This window comes from Triticum aestivum, chromosome 3B, assembly GCF_018294505.1.
Source record: "Triticum aestivum cultivar Chinese Spring chromosome 3B, IWGSC CS RefSeq v2.1, whole genome shotgun sequence".
Taxonomy (NCBI): Eukaryota; Viridiplantae; Streptophyta; class Magnoliopsida; order Poales; family Poaceae; genus Triticum; species Triticum aestivum.
The window spans coordinates 356,199,769-356,213,594 of record NC_057801.1 but is presented as its reverse complement, the minus strand read 5'-3'; the positions used below and the strand labels follow the sequence as shown (position 1 = coordinate 356,213,594).

The 13,826-nt window shown below is 46.3% G+C and overlaps 1 long non-coding RNA gene across 1 annotated transcript; it reads right to left on the bottom strand.

Moving 5' to 3' along the window:
* Positions 1-9,627: 9,627 nt before the first annotated feature.
* Positions 9,628-13,030, bottom strand: LOC123069892 (uncharacterized). Its single transcript, XR_006433166.1, has 3 exons — positions 12,600-13,030; positions 11,765-12,421; positions 9,628-11,190 (listed from the first exon to the last, which is right to left on the bottom strand). It is a non-coding gene; the product is annotated as an uncharacterized lncRNA (long non-coding RNA).
* Positions 13,031-13,826: the final 796 nt, after the last annotated feature.

Sequence of the window (13,826 nt, the reverse complement as noted above, 5' to 3'; positions counted from 1 at the left end):
GCACCCCCATCAATGCACAGGGTATCAACGGCCTTTTGAAACTCTTGCTCACTAGTTTCCTCTTCATCCCCTCCATCACTCTCATCATCAAAAGCTTCCTTCTCTTGACCTCTGGTGGGTTTTCCTTTGTTCCGAAAAGGTTTGCAGGGGCGATTTGCTTCACCACCTCGACCCTTACCACCAGCAACATTCTGACCCTTTTCCTTGTCACGCTTCTCGTACTCAGCTCTTTGCCTCTTGACAAGCTGCTCAACCTGATAACACTCTTGAAGGTCGTGGCCCTTGGTCCGATGGATCTTGCAATATGGCCCATCACCTTTCCCGGCTTTCTCGGCAGCCGCAGCCTCCCGGAAGTCAACGCACACGGTAGCTTCCTTGCTGGGGACTTCAGCCTTAGCTGTCTTGCCGGTACTAGGCGTACCCGATCCTTCAACAGTCATCACTGCTTTACCCTTGTGCCTCTTGTTGACCTTCTTGCTCTTCTTCTGACTGGTGGATTCATCATCATCTTCTAAATCAATATTGATGCAGTCCTCCTCTTCGGGTAACTTCCTTCCTTCTTCCATCTGAGCACACTTGTCCACCAAGGTGTAAAGCTCCTTCACAGTCTTAGGAAACTGTATGTTCATCTTGGAACGAATCTACGGTTGCGCACATTGGACTGGAAGGCGGCTATCACAGCTGCTGAATGGATGTTTGGGATGTTCCCGTGGACTCTGCTGAACCTCTGCAAATACTTCCGGAGTGTTTCTCCTTCTTTCTGCTGGAGAAGCTGCAAATCGCTGGATCGGCCTGGTTCTTGATGGCTGCCAGTGAAGGCGCCAATGAACCCATGGCAAAGGTCAGCCCATGATGAAATGGAGTTCTCCGGAAGATCCATCAACCAAGACCTCACATTGGATTTGAGAGCCAAAGGAAAGTAGTTGGCGAATACCTTCTCATCTCTTCCCCCGATAGCTTGGACGACAATGGTGTAGATGCTCAGAAACTCTGTCTGGTTAAGCCTCCCATCATACTTCTCGGGTATCTCTGGCTTGAACATGCGGACGGATGGCCAAGGACTTGCCGCAGCTCACGAGTAAAGGCAGGGCACACAACCTTGAAGGGTAGGCGCCCACCGATATCGAGCGCAGGCTCGTCAACATCAGGACCGTTGTATCCATTGGCCCGGCGGCAGTCGCGGCGGTGTTGCTCAACGCGCGCGTCTTCTCCCCACATGTCCTCCGGGGCTTGCCGTCGATCTAGACGGGCTCGAGGGTCATAATAGGCCATCAAGATGTCATCAGGTTCTTGATGCTGCCGAGCTTGCACTGGTTGCCATGGAGGGGACTGCACCATGGTTGGAGGCCCCTTCCATATGACCAGCAGCACAAGCCGTTGTCGTCGCTTGGGGAGGCCGTGGCGGGCTAGCTTGCTGTGAGCTCCCAGCCTCGGTGAAACCGAGCAGGCTCTGGATGGTGGCATGCCACTTGTCCATCTGGTCAGCTGTCGGTTGGAACCTGAGTAGCAGTTGAGCCACGCCATGGCCTCCGTAGCCGTGCTCGGCATGGGTGATGATGACGCAGATCGTACCTTTGCTCGGCTTCTAATGGTGCCAGTAGCGTCAGTACTACGCCCCCGGTGTTGTGGGGTGGCCACCTGGATATTGTGGTGGCACAGCGAAGGCGCTTGAGGACAAGCGGCTCCGTCGGGCGCAGTGGCCTGGTCGACTCGCCCAGGGGAAGGCGCACGCACAGCGGTCGCTCCCGTGGTAGGGGCGGCCGGAGGGTGGAGGTTTGCCCCAGACCGAGCGCCATCACTGCGGTTGTGCCCTTCGGTGAGAGGACGAGGTGTGGACAGAGTAGTCCCCCCACCTATACCTCGCGGAGCGTGGCCATCAGGGTGTTGCTGATGTCGCTCTCCCTCGGGGTCTCCTAGTCCTGCTTCGGCCCGGGGGAAATGGTGTTGGCGCTGCCTGCTCCGACCACATCCCCAACGACGTCCACATCCCCGCGCGTCTCCGCACCTCCCGTAGCATTGGTAGCTGTGGGTGGCGGAGCCTTTGAGGTGGACGGGTGAGCCGAAACACCGGGCTTCTTCTTGGGTACCATGGTCGATGGCGCCGTCAAAGAGGAAGATGGCAATGAAGATGACGCGCTGCACACGCTTCCAGGTTCGTGCAAGCGATCCCCCTACCTGGCACGCCAAAGATGTCATGGGAAACCACGACCACCTATGGGACCAAGGGGCCCCTTGCTGGTTCGGCAGGGGGATGTCATGTTGCACAAAGAACAGAGGAGCGTGGGGCAGCACGGCAGGGATCACATGAGCAATTTTACCCAGGTTCGGGCCGCCATGAGGTGTAAAACCCTACTCCTGCTTTGGTGGATTGATGGTGGAAGAATGGTGGTGGAACATAGTACACTTGCCCCGCAAGGGCGGCAGTGGCTACGCGCGTATGGGTGTCTAACTTTCCAACCTTGCAAACCCTTTCTACGGTTGCCATGGGCCTCCTTTTATAGGTTAAGGGGTCACCACAATGGCAAATCAGTCATTATGCACAGATAAGATAGCAAACAGTGCTATCATACCTAACTTCTTCAGGATGACAGAGTGCATTAAATGCGCCACTCAACGTCACATCGTTGTTCGCCTGGCAAGCCTTCCCGGGCTTATTTTGCCATCTCCATGCTTGCTTGTTTAACATGTTGTGGGATGGGTGTCATCTATAGGCTTTCCTGTAGAAAGAGGATGCCATGTGGCGAATGGCTGCCACTCAATCACTTTGCGGCCTCACACCACACTGATTGACGACATGGGTCATGGGGAAGTGGTTGATGAGGTGTTTTTGGCCTCCATGAGTCCCGGCAGGCCCTGCCAGGACATCTTGGACGCCTCTCTTCCGGGGGTGGATCTACCCTTGCCAAGCCCGTTTGCCCAGCAAGGGAGGCTTTTCTTCTGGTGGTATCTTGCTTCTCTGGCTTGATGCTGGTCCTTCGAAGATCTTGGTCTCTTGTACTCTGGCATGGCCTGATGCCCTAATCTTGTTCCAGTGCCTGTGCACAGTATGGTCTGTTGCACCGACAACTATGCATTGTGTGATGACTGTCCTAAAAGGTCCCTTGTCAAAAGGGCTGTGTGGACGCGCAACCGACTAGACTAGCATATGACACGGTCGATGGCTTGGTCTCACTATCCATGGAACATTGGATGCTAACCAGATAATATGGACTTGGAAGGATCTGGTCGGATTCGATGTAGTCGGATCCGAGTCGAGATAAGGTCCGAGTCGGACAGACCCAACTATGAGACACATCGATATGTCATCTGTGAGTCTCTAGTACAACATACATTCTATGTCCTAAGACCTGAGCTGACACATGTACTCGGGAAGGTGACAGACCTGCTTTGGGCCGACCAAATGCTACTCCGTGATTGGGTAGTTAAAAAGGTAGGTTTCAGGCTTGTCCAGACCCATGCTACGAGATATGGTCGAGCAAGATGGGATTTGCCCCTCCGATCAGGAGAGATATACTCTGGGCCCCTCATGTGATCCGACCAGGATAAGCATGGTCATGCGACAAAGATTATTAGATAATCAAGTTTGTGGTCACAGGAACGAGAAACAGGTCGGGCTAGCACAAGGATGACAAACTCGCCTTGAGCCCGACAACATATATCGTGTGGCAAAAGGAATGGAAGTGTGATGTACACGTTCGCCAACCGGCTTCATTGTCTACTTGGTGGTCGACACAGCTTGCTAGAGGCCGCTACCAACCGAGCAGGTCAGAGGTGACCCGACCTATGACCAAGCCGACTTGAACCTAAGGGGCCGCGCACTTAAGGCAAGGAACTTGTGATGCTGGATTGGACTCCATGAGTCAGATGTGATCTTACTCGGACTCGGATCCCGGCCGAACAAATTTTGGGCTTTAGTGTCCGTGCGAGGCCCAACTGTTGAGCCCGCGACGGGCGCCTATATAAAGTGCAGGTGTGGCACACTCATTTGGTTGATCGCTTCGACACTATCACTAGGGTTTGCATGTGTTGTGAATAGCCACGTCCACTCGCTGCTGACTATGTGATCGGATGTAGCAATCCATCGCATGGTGTTGCTCCTGCACGCGCGGATACCGTTAGAGGCGGTGCACCTGCGTCGCTCCGGCGAACTTGTACGTGGGATCAGACGACTGGATGTTTGAGGGAGATTGCACGAGGAGACGATCCATGCAAACGCGCTGCCCCAACTCTTCTTTCGCTACACGACACTACGCGTCTAGTGGTAACGATGTGTGATCCATCTCCCGTAGCATGTTTCTGTTGTTCTACGCGTAGAATTTTTTTAAAATGCAGTCGATGCACCCTATCGTAGATCCCAATAGTGGTATCAGAGCCTCTGCTATAGGATTTGGATTCGGATCGTATGCATATTAGATATGTGGAGGCGGCAAATGAGATCTATTGTCGTTGATAAAATCGGCTGTGTGCACGGTTGATGAGATCAACTGCACATGGGGATCGATGTGGCTATGTTTTCTGATGATTGGAGTCGATGAGGTCATGACATAACCTAGCCCTACCGGTCGGTATCCGCCATCGGGGTTAACAGTGAAACATAAATCTGAATCGGACTCGCGACGATCGATAAGATCGGTCTGATCGGAAAATTTGGCGTGATCGGAGCTCAAATGTGACCTGTGATTTCCGAAAATGTCGGGTGCTTCCCGCACCCGCGAGGGGCAATGCCCCTTCGAACCCCACCCGCTAACAGGCAAGCGGGATCGCCGTGTGCATAGCGCCTTGTATTTCGTACGCGATCACTCAAACCGGTAGAATGCGATTCTATGTGATACTTTGTTTTGCAGGATTGATGTGAATAGTATGGCTCATGTGTATGTGATGCATGTGTGTAATTTATACATGGCCTGCGCGTCATGTTTGTCAGCCGGCAGGAGCCAAAGTCCTCTCATTATAATGTATAACGACTTGCTGTCGACTTATGACTCTATGTAAAATTCATTACTAGTTGTAGTAGTTGGATTATAGTGATCATGTTGTTGGCTTGGAGTCCCGACGTGACAAACAAGATGGAGTTCCTAGATGGTCATCGGAGTCGGAGCCGACCTGGAAGAACGTCCATGAAGGAGCCATACTATTTCACAATATGTGTTTATTTGTGATTGTTATGCTTCTTTATTTCTATGCATGTTAGAATGATAGAAAAATCCGTCATTAATATCAAGCAATTTTCCATTCCTGATGTTGCACCTTCGCACGTCAAGTACGTCTAGTAGTGGGCTCATAAAATTGGGGTGCTGCTAGGTGTCCTTGAACTGAAGGGTTTGTGTCGGACACGGACAAGCACTGCATTAGGTTAACTTGACAAGGCTATCAAAATGGTTTTGGGCCTTGTGGCAAAGAAGGTTGGGAGCCGGGGTATGAGATACCTCCCCGACCGACAAGAGTCGTATAGAGATACGACTAGCAAGGAGTTTCTTACTGGATAGGTATGTTGGCTAGAAGTGATGCTAAATCTCACTAGTCGCCTGCGCTAGTCGGATCCTGAATCACTGAGAGTTTGCGGAGGGATGCCGACTTCAGTGGGAGTATTTCTGTTTAGGCTTGAATTACTCTACATAATGCATTTGCTTGCATATTTTCTGTTGTAGATCAATCGCACCACCTGCTCAACCCAACTTTGCATTGAAATCTATTCTAGAAAAGGATAAACTGAATGGAACAAACTTTACCACCTGGTATAGAAATTTGAGAATTGTTCTCAAGCATGATAAAAAGGAACATGTTCTACATGATCCACTTCTAGAGGAACCTGCCGATAATGCTAATGCCACAACCAGGAATGCCTACCAGAAACTCGTGGATGAATCAAATGAGACCATCTACCTCATGCTGGCTTGTATGGAGCGATCTATAGCAGCATTTCAAGGATGTTGGGGCTTTCGATATGATCGAGAGTCTCAAGAGCTTGTTTCAGGTGCAGGCACCGAAAGGTTCAACGTCTGGCAATCCTTGAAGGATTGTAAGCTGGGAAGGTCATCCACTGAGCCATCATGTGATCAAGATGGTCTAATACATGCAAGCTTTTGATCGGTCAGGCTTCCTGCTCTTGGATCAACTGGCTACTGATGCAGTTCTGTGTTCTCTTCCACCTATCTATGGGACGTTCATTTCGAACTATCATATGCATGGCATGGATAAGAAGCTCACTGAATTGCATGGGATGCTTAAAGTGGCAGAGCAAGATATAAAGAAAGGCACGCATCAAGTGTTGATGGTGCATAACTCTGCTAAGTTCAAGAAGAGTTGGTCTAAGAAGAAGGCTAAGGCAAAGGGCACGGAGATGGTAACCTCCGTCGCTGCACCGAAGTCTGGACCAGACTCAAAGACCATTTGCTATCATTGCAAGGAAACCAATCACTAGAAGAGGAACTGTAGCAAGTGGCTTGGTGAGCATGGCAAGAAGGCCGAAAATGCTGCTTCAGGTAAAGGTACACTTGTTACATATGTTATAGACATCTACCTTGCTGACATACCTTGTAGCTCTTGGGTATTTGATACCGGATCGATTGTTGATATTTGTAACTCGATGCAGGGGCTGGTAAGAACTAGGCATGTAGCACAAGGGTAGATTGACATCAGGGTCGGCAACAAAGCAAGAGTTGTTGTGTTGGAGGTCGTCACGATGCAGCTACAGCTTCCTTCTGGATTTATTTTGGAATTGAATATTGTTATTGCATTACTGCACTTAGTCGGAACATTATTTCTACATCATTCTTGATGAGTCAGGGTTATGGATTAAATTTAAAGGATAATGGTTGTTTTGTTTTATTTGAATGGTATGTTCCACGGCTACGCACCCATTGTAGATGGGCTATTTATATTGAATCCGGAACAGGAACCGGTCTATAACGTGAATGTCAAGAGGGATAAGCCTAATGAGATAAATCTGACATACTTCTGGCATTGCCGGCTTGGACACATTAGTCTGAAACGCATTAAGAAGCTCCATGATGATGGGTTCCTAACTTCTTCTGACTTTGGGTCGTTCGAGACATGCGAATCATGCTTGCTCGGTAAGATGACTAAGTCTCCTTTCGCGAAGAGTTGCGAGAGGGCGTCCGAGCTGTTGGAACTGATACACAGTCATGTGTGTGGTCCAATGAGCACAACTACCAGAGGTGGCTATCAATACTTCATGGCTTTTATTGACGACTTGAGTAGATATTGATATATCTATTTCATGAGGCACAAGTCAGAAACTTTTGAAAAGTTAGAAGAGTTTCAGAATGAGGTTGTGAATCAGCTCGGTGAGACTATAAAGCTTCTACGATCTGATCGTGGAGGTGAGTACATGAGCCTGGAGTTTGGTGATCATCTGAAAAGCCGAGGTATAGTACCTCAGCTCACACCTCCGGGTACGCCACAGAGAAATGGTGTGTCAAAACGGAGGAATAGGATCTTGTTGGACATGGTCCAGTCTATGATGAGCAAATCAGATTTACCATTGTCATTCTAGGGATACGCTCTAGAAACTGCAGCTTTCACACTTAACAGGGTACCCTCAAAATCCATAGACAAGACACCACATGAGATGTGGACTAGGAAGAGTCCAGTTTGTCTTTTCTAAAGATTTGGGGTTGTGAAGCATTTGTTAAGCGACTTATGTCAGACAAGTTTACACCTAAATCGGATAAATGCATATTCGTGGGATATCCGAGGGAAACCTTGGGATATAGCTTCTACAACCGGGAAGAGAACAAAGTGATTGTTGCTCAGAACGGGGTTTTCATTGAGAAAGAGTTTCTCAGTCTGGAGGCCAGTGGGAGGACAGTTTGACTCGGAGAAATTCGAGGACCACTCGGGGATGGCTCAGCTGGTGATGAGATCATACCGGAGTCAGCCAGGGAACCCGTAGTGGAAGCGACACCGAAACCATGGAGGTCGGAAATATTTACAGAGTGCATGATGTATTGTTGCTAGAAAGCGACAAGCCGACATTGTATGCAGAAGCGATGGTGAGCCCAAATTCCAATGCATGGCTGGAAGCCATGAGATCTGAGTTAAAGTCCATGGATGAGAACCGTCTGGGACTTGGTTGATCTGTCACCTGGCGTAACTACCATTGGTTACAAATGGGTCTTTAAGAAGAAAACCGATGTGGATGGACATGTTCAGATGCACAAAGCTCGGCTTGTCACAAAAGGTTATGGACAAGTTCAAGGAATTGACTACGATGAGACTTACTCGCCGGTAGCGACGCTAAAGTCGGTGAGGATCATACTAGCTATAGCTGCATATTTCGATTACGAGATATGTCAGATGGATGTCAAGATGGCTTTCCTTCATGGAAATTTAACCGAGGACGTGAATATGATACAACCTAAGGGTTTTGTTGATCCGACAAGCACTTGTAAGGTATGCAAGATCAAGAGATCCATTTATGGGTTGAGGCAAGCATCTCGGAGTTGGAACATTCGTTTTGTTGACGTCGTCACTGGTCTCGATTTCATCAAAAGCAAAGAGGATGCTTGTTTATACAAGAAGTTAAGTGGGAGCTCGATAGTGTTTTTGATCTTGTATGTGGATGACATATTGTTAATCGAGAACGATGTTTAGATGCTGAACTTGGTCAAGGAGTCATTGAATGGTAAGTTTTTGATGAAGGACGAGGCAGTGTATATTTTAGGCATTAAGATCTATAGAGATAGATCGAGGAGGCTGCTCGGCTTAGTTGAAGAGGTTCAACATGAGTGAGGCGAAATAGGGTTCTTTTCACTCTCACATGGTATAAGGCTAAGCAAGACTCAGAGTCCTTCGACATCTGATAGTGAAGCAGGATGAGTAGGATTCGTATGCCTCAGCAATCGGATCCATCATGTATGCCATGATATGTGCAAGGCCTGATGTTGCTTTTGCAATAATCCTAAAAAGCAGATACTAGGCTAACGTTGGTGAGAGTCACTGGGCAGCGGTGAAGAATATTCTGAAGTACCTGAAAAGGACTAAGGAAAAGTTTTTAGTTTATGGAGGTGAGCAAGAGCTCGTCGTAGGGGTTACGCCAATGCTAGTTTCCAAACCGACAGAGATGATTGTCAATCACAGTCTAGATTTGTGTACGTCATGAACGGTGGGGTAGTGAGTTGGATGAGTTCCAAGCAAGATACGGTGGCCGATTCTACCCCAGAAGCCGAACACATTGCGGCTTGTGAAGCTGCAAAGGAAGGTGTTTGGATTCGGCACTTTTTGGATGATCTTGGTATTTTCCCAGCCTCGGTAAAACCGTTGGACCTTTATTGTGACTAGTAGACTACCCGTGCATTGCCACGGGCGTTTTAAAATTTGTACTTGTTGCATATATAAACGCGATGCATGTCAAATTTAACATCGGTAATAAATGAAAAATAGTTGAAATCCACTGCACTTGCAATAATGTCAATAAGAATGTAACTCGGTGACTTGTACTATCAGATCTGATGCACAAAGTAAAAAAAAAGTGGTAAAAAAATATACGACTCTTTATCGTACACTGCACTGTAATTGACAAATAGCACTCGATGTCTTTTTAAGCTTAAGACCGATCGTATCACGAAGCATGCCCATTGTTATTGTCTATTAATTGAAGGCAACACATGGAGGATTTTGTTCCCTCAAAAAAATGTTTCCAAGATACTACAAGCATTGCCTTGATTGCATTATGCAATTGCATGGCAAATTATTACATATGAAAAGGCACTTGGAGGTGACCATTTAGGAACTACTGCAAAAAACACATATTTCATACCCTTTAGGAACCATGGGTGCATAAAATATTTCAACCCTTCCCCATCTAATATTCATAGCTCAAAAAAGCACATATTACATATGAAAGTAAGGTCGTTGTCCCTCACGGGTCGACGACCTAATCAACCGTGCAGGTGGGATAGGGTACCCCTCATTCTTATAAATTCCTCTATCTCTAGGCCGTTTTTCATGCATGCCATTTTATTTTAGGCTCAAGGACCTCTAGCTCTAGGCCACCATGCTACAAGAGATGAAGAGAGTATACTCTTTAGGTGGCGTTTGGTTCACTGGCTATCTTTGGATGGGCTGGGGATAGCCAATTTTCCTAGGGATTCGACTCGTTTGGTTTGAGAGCGGGAGGGGACGAGGATAACCAAATACCTCTGAATATTCCTTGCAACATTAATTAGTAAGACAATAAAATGTATCAAAGGGATAAGGGAACACTTTCATGGATTGGTCTGAAGTGTTGCTATGCAAGCTCAGTTATCAATATAGTAACGCATCAGCTGCATTAGTTGAAAATTCCTGTAGCGAAATGGAACAGCCGAACTTAGTGGTGGGTATTGTGGTATAGCAGTAGCCTGATGATGATCTCAAAAGGTGCAAGATTTCCTTCATGCATGAGATTCTTGATCATTGTACTACCTGAAACAGGCTGACATTAGAAAGATATCTATACAGAAACTGAGAGCAGATTGTTAACCTTGCTCGGATTTGACTTCTTCGCAAAGAAGATCACCAACACTCAGATGGGCAAGCCCAAAATGGTTCAAGATCTAAACATACTCAATACCTTTGCCACTGCCTCGCCCTCCTGCACCAACAATATAAGCCATTGACTGTTCATCTCAAAGATTTCTATGGCTTCTATGGTGTATGCAAATCTCAGGCTTATGACCAAGATAAACTTGGTAAATAATGCAACTTATCATCTACTTCACCCTCAAGCTTAAGTAATGTAGTAGACAAATTATCGTGAACTGCAGTAAGTAGAGTAGTAGACAAATTACCATCGGCCTGGTTATGCATGCATGAGATGAGAGGGATGGATTTTAGTAATACGTGTACTTTATTTTGACCCAACCCTTTTGTCACACTCTGCGCGAACTTCTTACCAGAATGGTTATTCACATAAATCTCAACAATTGGTCCGACATGCCGTCTAGAAGCAATGCAACATGAATCCTCTGATAGTCATTTCTATGGGGAGGATATTACAGTATTCGTTGAACAAATCATACGTGATACATTTGATGGTCCTTATGCTCATATTGGTATTGCCTTGGAAATTATTATCCAGTGCACCAATTTAGTGGATCCGCTTGTCAACGGGGCAATTCACTCTGGATATCTAGAAGATGATATAGAAACAAAGTCTCAAATAATTAATTTTAAATTCTCCGCAATCTGCAAAACGGACAAAAGTTTGAAAATATCAATGAAATATTATCTAACTACAAAATATTATCTATCAAAAGAAAATATTAACTATGTTAGAATCTTTCAGTGATAATGTACGTACAACAATTGCTATTAGAAAACATCCTAAAACATAACAGATATTATTATTATTTCAGAATACCCCAAGAAACTCCTTAACTCATTATGAGGATTATCATTAAACATTACTGATATTATTGTGTCACTTTTATATACTAAAAGATAGTTTCAAGAAATCAGAAGATGTTTTTCCTTCAACAATTTTAGTAAGAAAAAACATCTTTTGGCATGGTACTTTTATTTACCAAAGACATAAAATACTCCAGTACTTTTGTCTGTTTCATTTGGATATTACCTAAAATAATGCACATATTTATTAACATATATGGCGTCACATTTGTGGAGAATCATTCAACAAAATGGTGTTCGAAGGAAGCAAGAACATCTGATCACAATCATGCCTCAACAGCAGAATCACATGATAGAAGACAAAGAGCTAGACAAAAGTTTTCTTTCATTTTTTGGCCTTTCATTTACTTACCATAGAGCAAAAGCACAACCAGATGCCAAGAACGTACCCAATACAGAATGATACATGTGCATCCATTGCAGGACTTAGGAGCACCATGCCACACTGAACAAGCCTTGAAACCAGAGTAACCGTCAGAATTTGGAAGACAACTAACTACATCCCTTGCCTATATGTACACCAAGGAGTTAATTCCTCAAGCCTGCAGAAACAAAACCAAGATCGGAATAACAACATCATTCCAGCTTATGTAGACTTTTATCTGCTAGAACATGGTTTACTTCAACTCTTACTTGCAATTGTGATATCCTGTAAGGATACAAAACATCTTAGTAAGATTGACAGAACACAGAGATCTGAATTATATATATCGAGAACATGTACCCTATCATTTGGAATTGTAAGTGTACCGCAAACTGTAGCATTCAGTGGCAAGGGATATGTTTGTCATGGAACGGCTTGATCTAGGATGATGGAGGCTCTGGCAATGGAGCAGTGAAGGGCAGGGCCTGCCAAGACAACGGCGAACATGGGTTTATAGAGATTCTCACCTTGTACCCGATCTTCCTGCCTCCGCAAGCTTCTCGACCTGTCTTCAGGATGCATCCTCTTCTTCCCCTCCTCTCCCAGTCATGTTTGTGGTTCACTACAGTATATGCAAGTATGCAACTGTATGCACAAAATTCAAGTTCAGAACTTATAAATAAATGTTGCATTGCATGTGAACTCAAGAGATAAATATTAGAAATTCAGAAATAGACAAACTTAATTTCTGGTTCAATCAACACACAAATTCGAAGACGAACGGGAAGAGGGTGAAGCCGGAGTCAACGGAGATAACATGGACCTTGATATTGAATCTCGCGATATCCACCATTATGTGAACGATCATGCTGATCTTGCAGATGGTTACCCATTGTAGGTCTGCTGTTCTACTATCAGCGGCTGTCGCAAGCACAGGCCGCGCGCCCCGCCTTTGCGGTGAAGCACTGCCGCCCCCACCAGGTAGCCCGACAGCATGCCGGCCGCCGTCACCATCGCCACAACTCATCCCATGTTGATGCATCAGACCGCGGGAGGCCCCTGGCACGGAACAGAGGACTTGGATGGAGATGGAGGGCTGGGGGATAGGATGGGGTAGGGGCGGCGGCGGCGACGACTGTGGCATGTGCGCATGTGGTTTTTGCCCTAGATGGTTCTGCGCGTGTGGGAGATGTAGGAGAGAGGAGGAGGAACCGGAGGGTGGGCTGGTTTTTCCGGTTCGTACTGTTGAGTAGGCTGGACTGGAGATTGGTTGGGCCAAAAAACGGAGGGGAGGTGATCGTGTGAAGGGATCGATTGGGGAGGTGGGAAACGAATGAAGCGAACGAACGACGTACGTACCAAGATATTAGGAGTAGAGATAATTCTGGTGCCATCGCACAAGCCCAGGAGCCGAGGAATCACCACCAGGTCAGAGACATAGATCAAAAATTCCTTTCATATCGATGCTTGTGTAGCATAGTTCCGATGTAAGTCTTGCGAGTACTTTGGATAAGTACTCACCATTACTTCAGTACTCTTTTCATCTAACCTGATTACTGCAATAGCTGTTAGCACCACGGATGCAGGTTCCCCCCGATGGTTGGAGTTCAACATCGAGGAGTAGTTCGAAGGTACCAAGCAGGAAGCCTGCGCCTTTTTGATCTAGAGTCATTGTTTGTTTTTGCTTTCTTAAGGAACCCTTGTATTTATCTGTACTCAGACCTAACTCTTGATGTAATATTGGGTATTAGACCCTGGCTTGTCATACATTTTTTATTTGTTTAAATTTGAGTCCTAGAGTTGTGTTATGATATTATACCTATCTTGATCGTGCATGTTGCGTGGATGTTTAGTGCACGATTAATTTTGGAGCATCACAAGTTGGTATCAGAGCCGGCTGTCTGTAGGAACCCCCTTTGCAACTCCTTGGTCGAAGTTGAGTCTAGTCCTGAAAAACTATTTTCTAAACTACTAACTGTGTTGTGTGGCTTTCGGGCCCACGTCACCTATGGATGGGATTAGGATATTTTATTTCGCATCTTTACTCTGG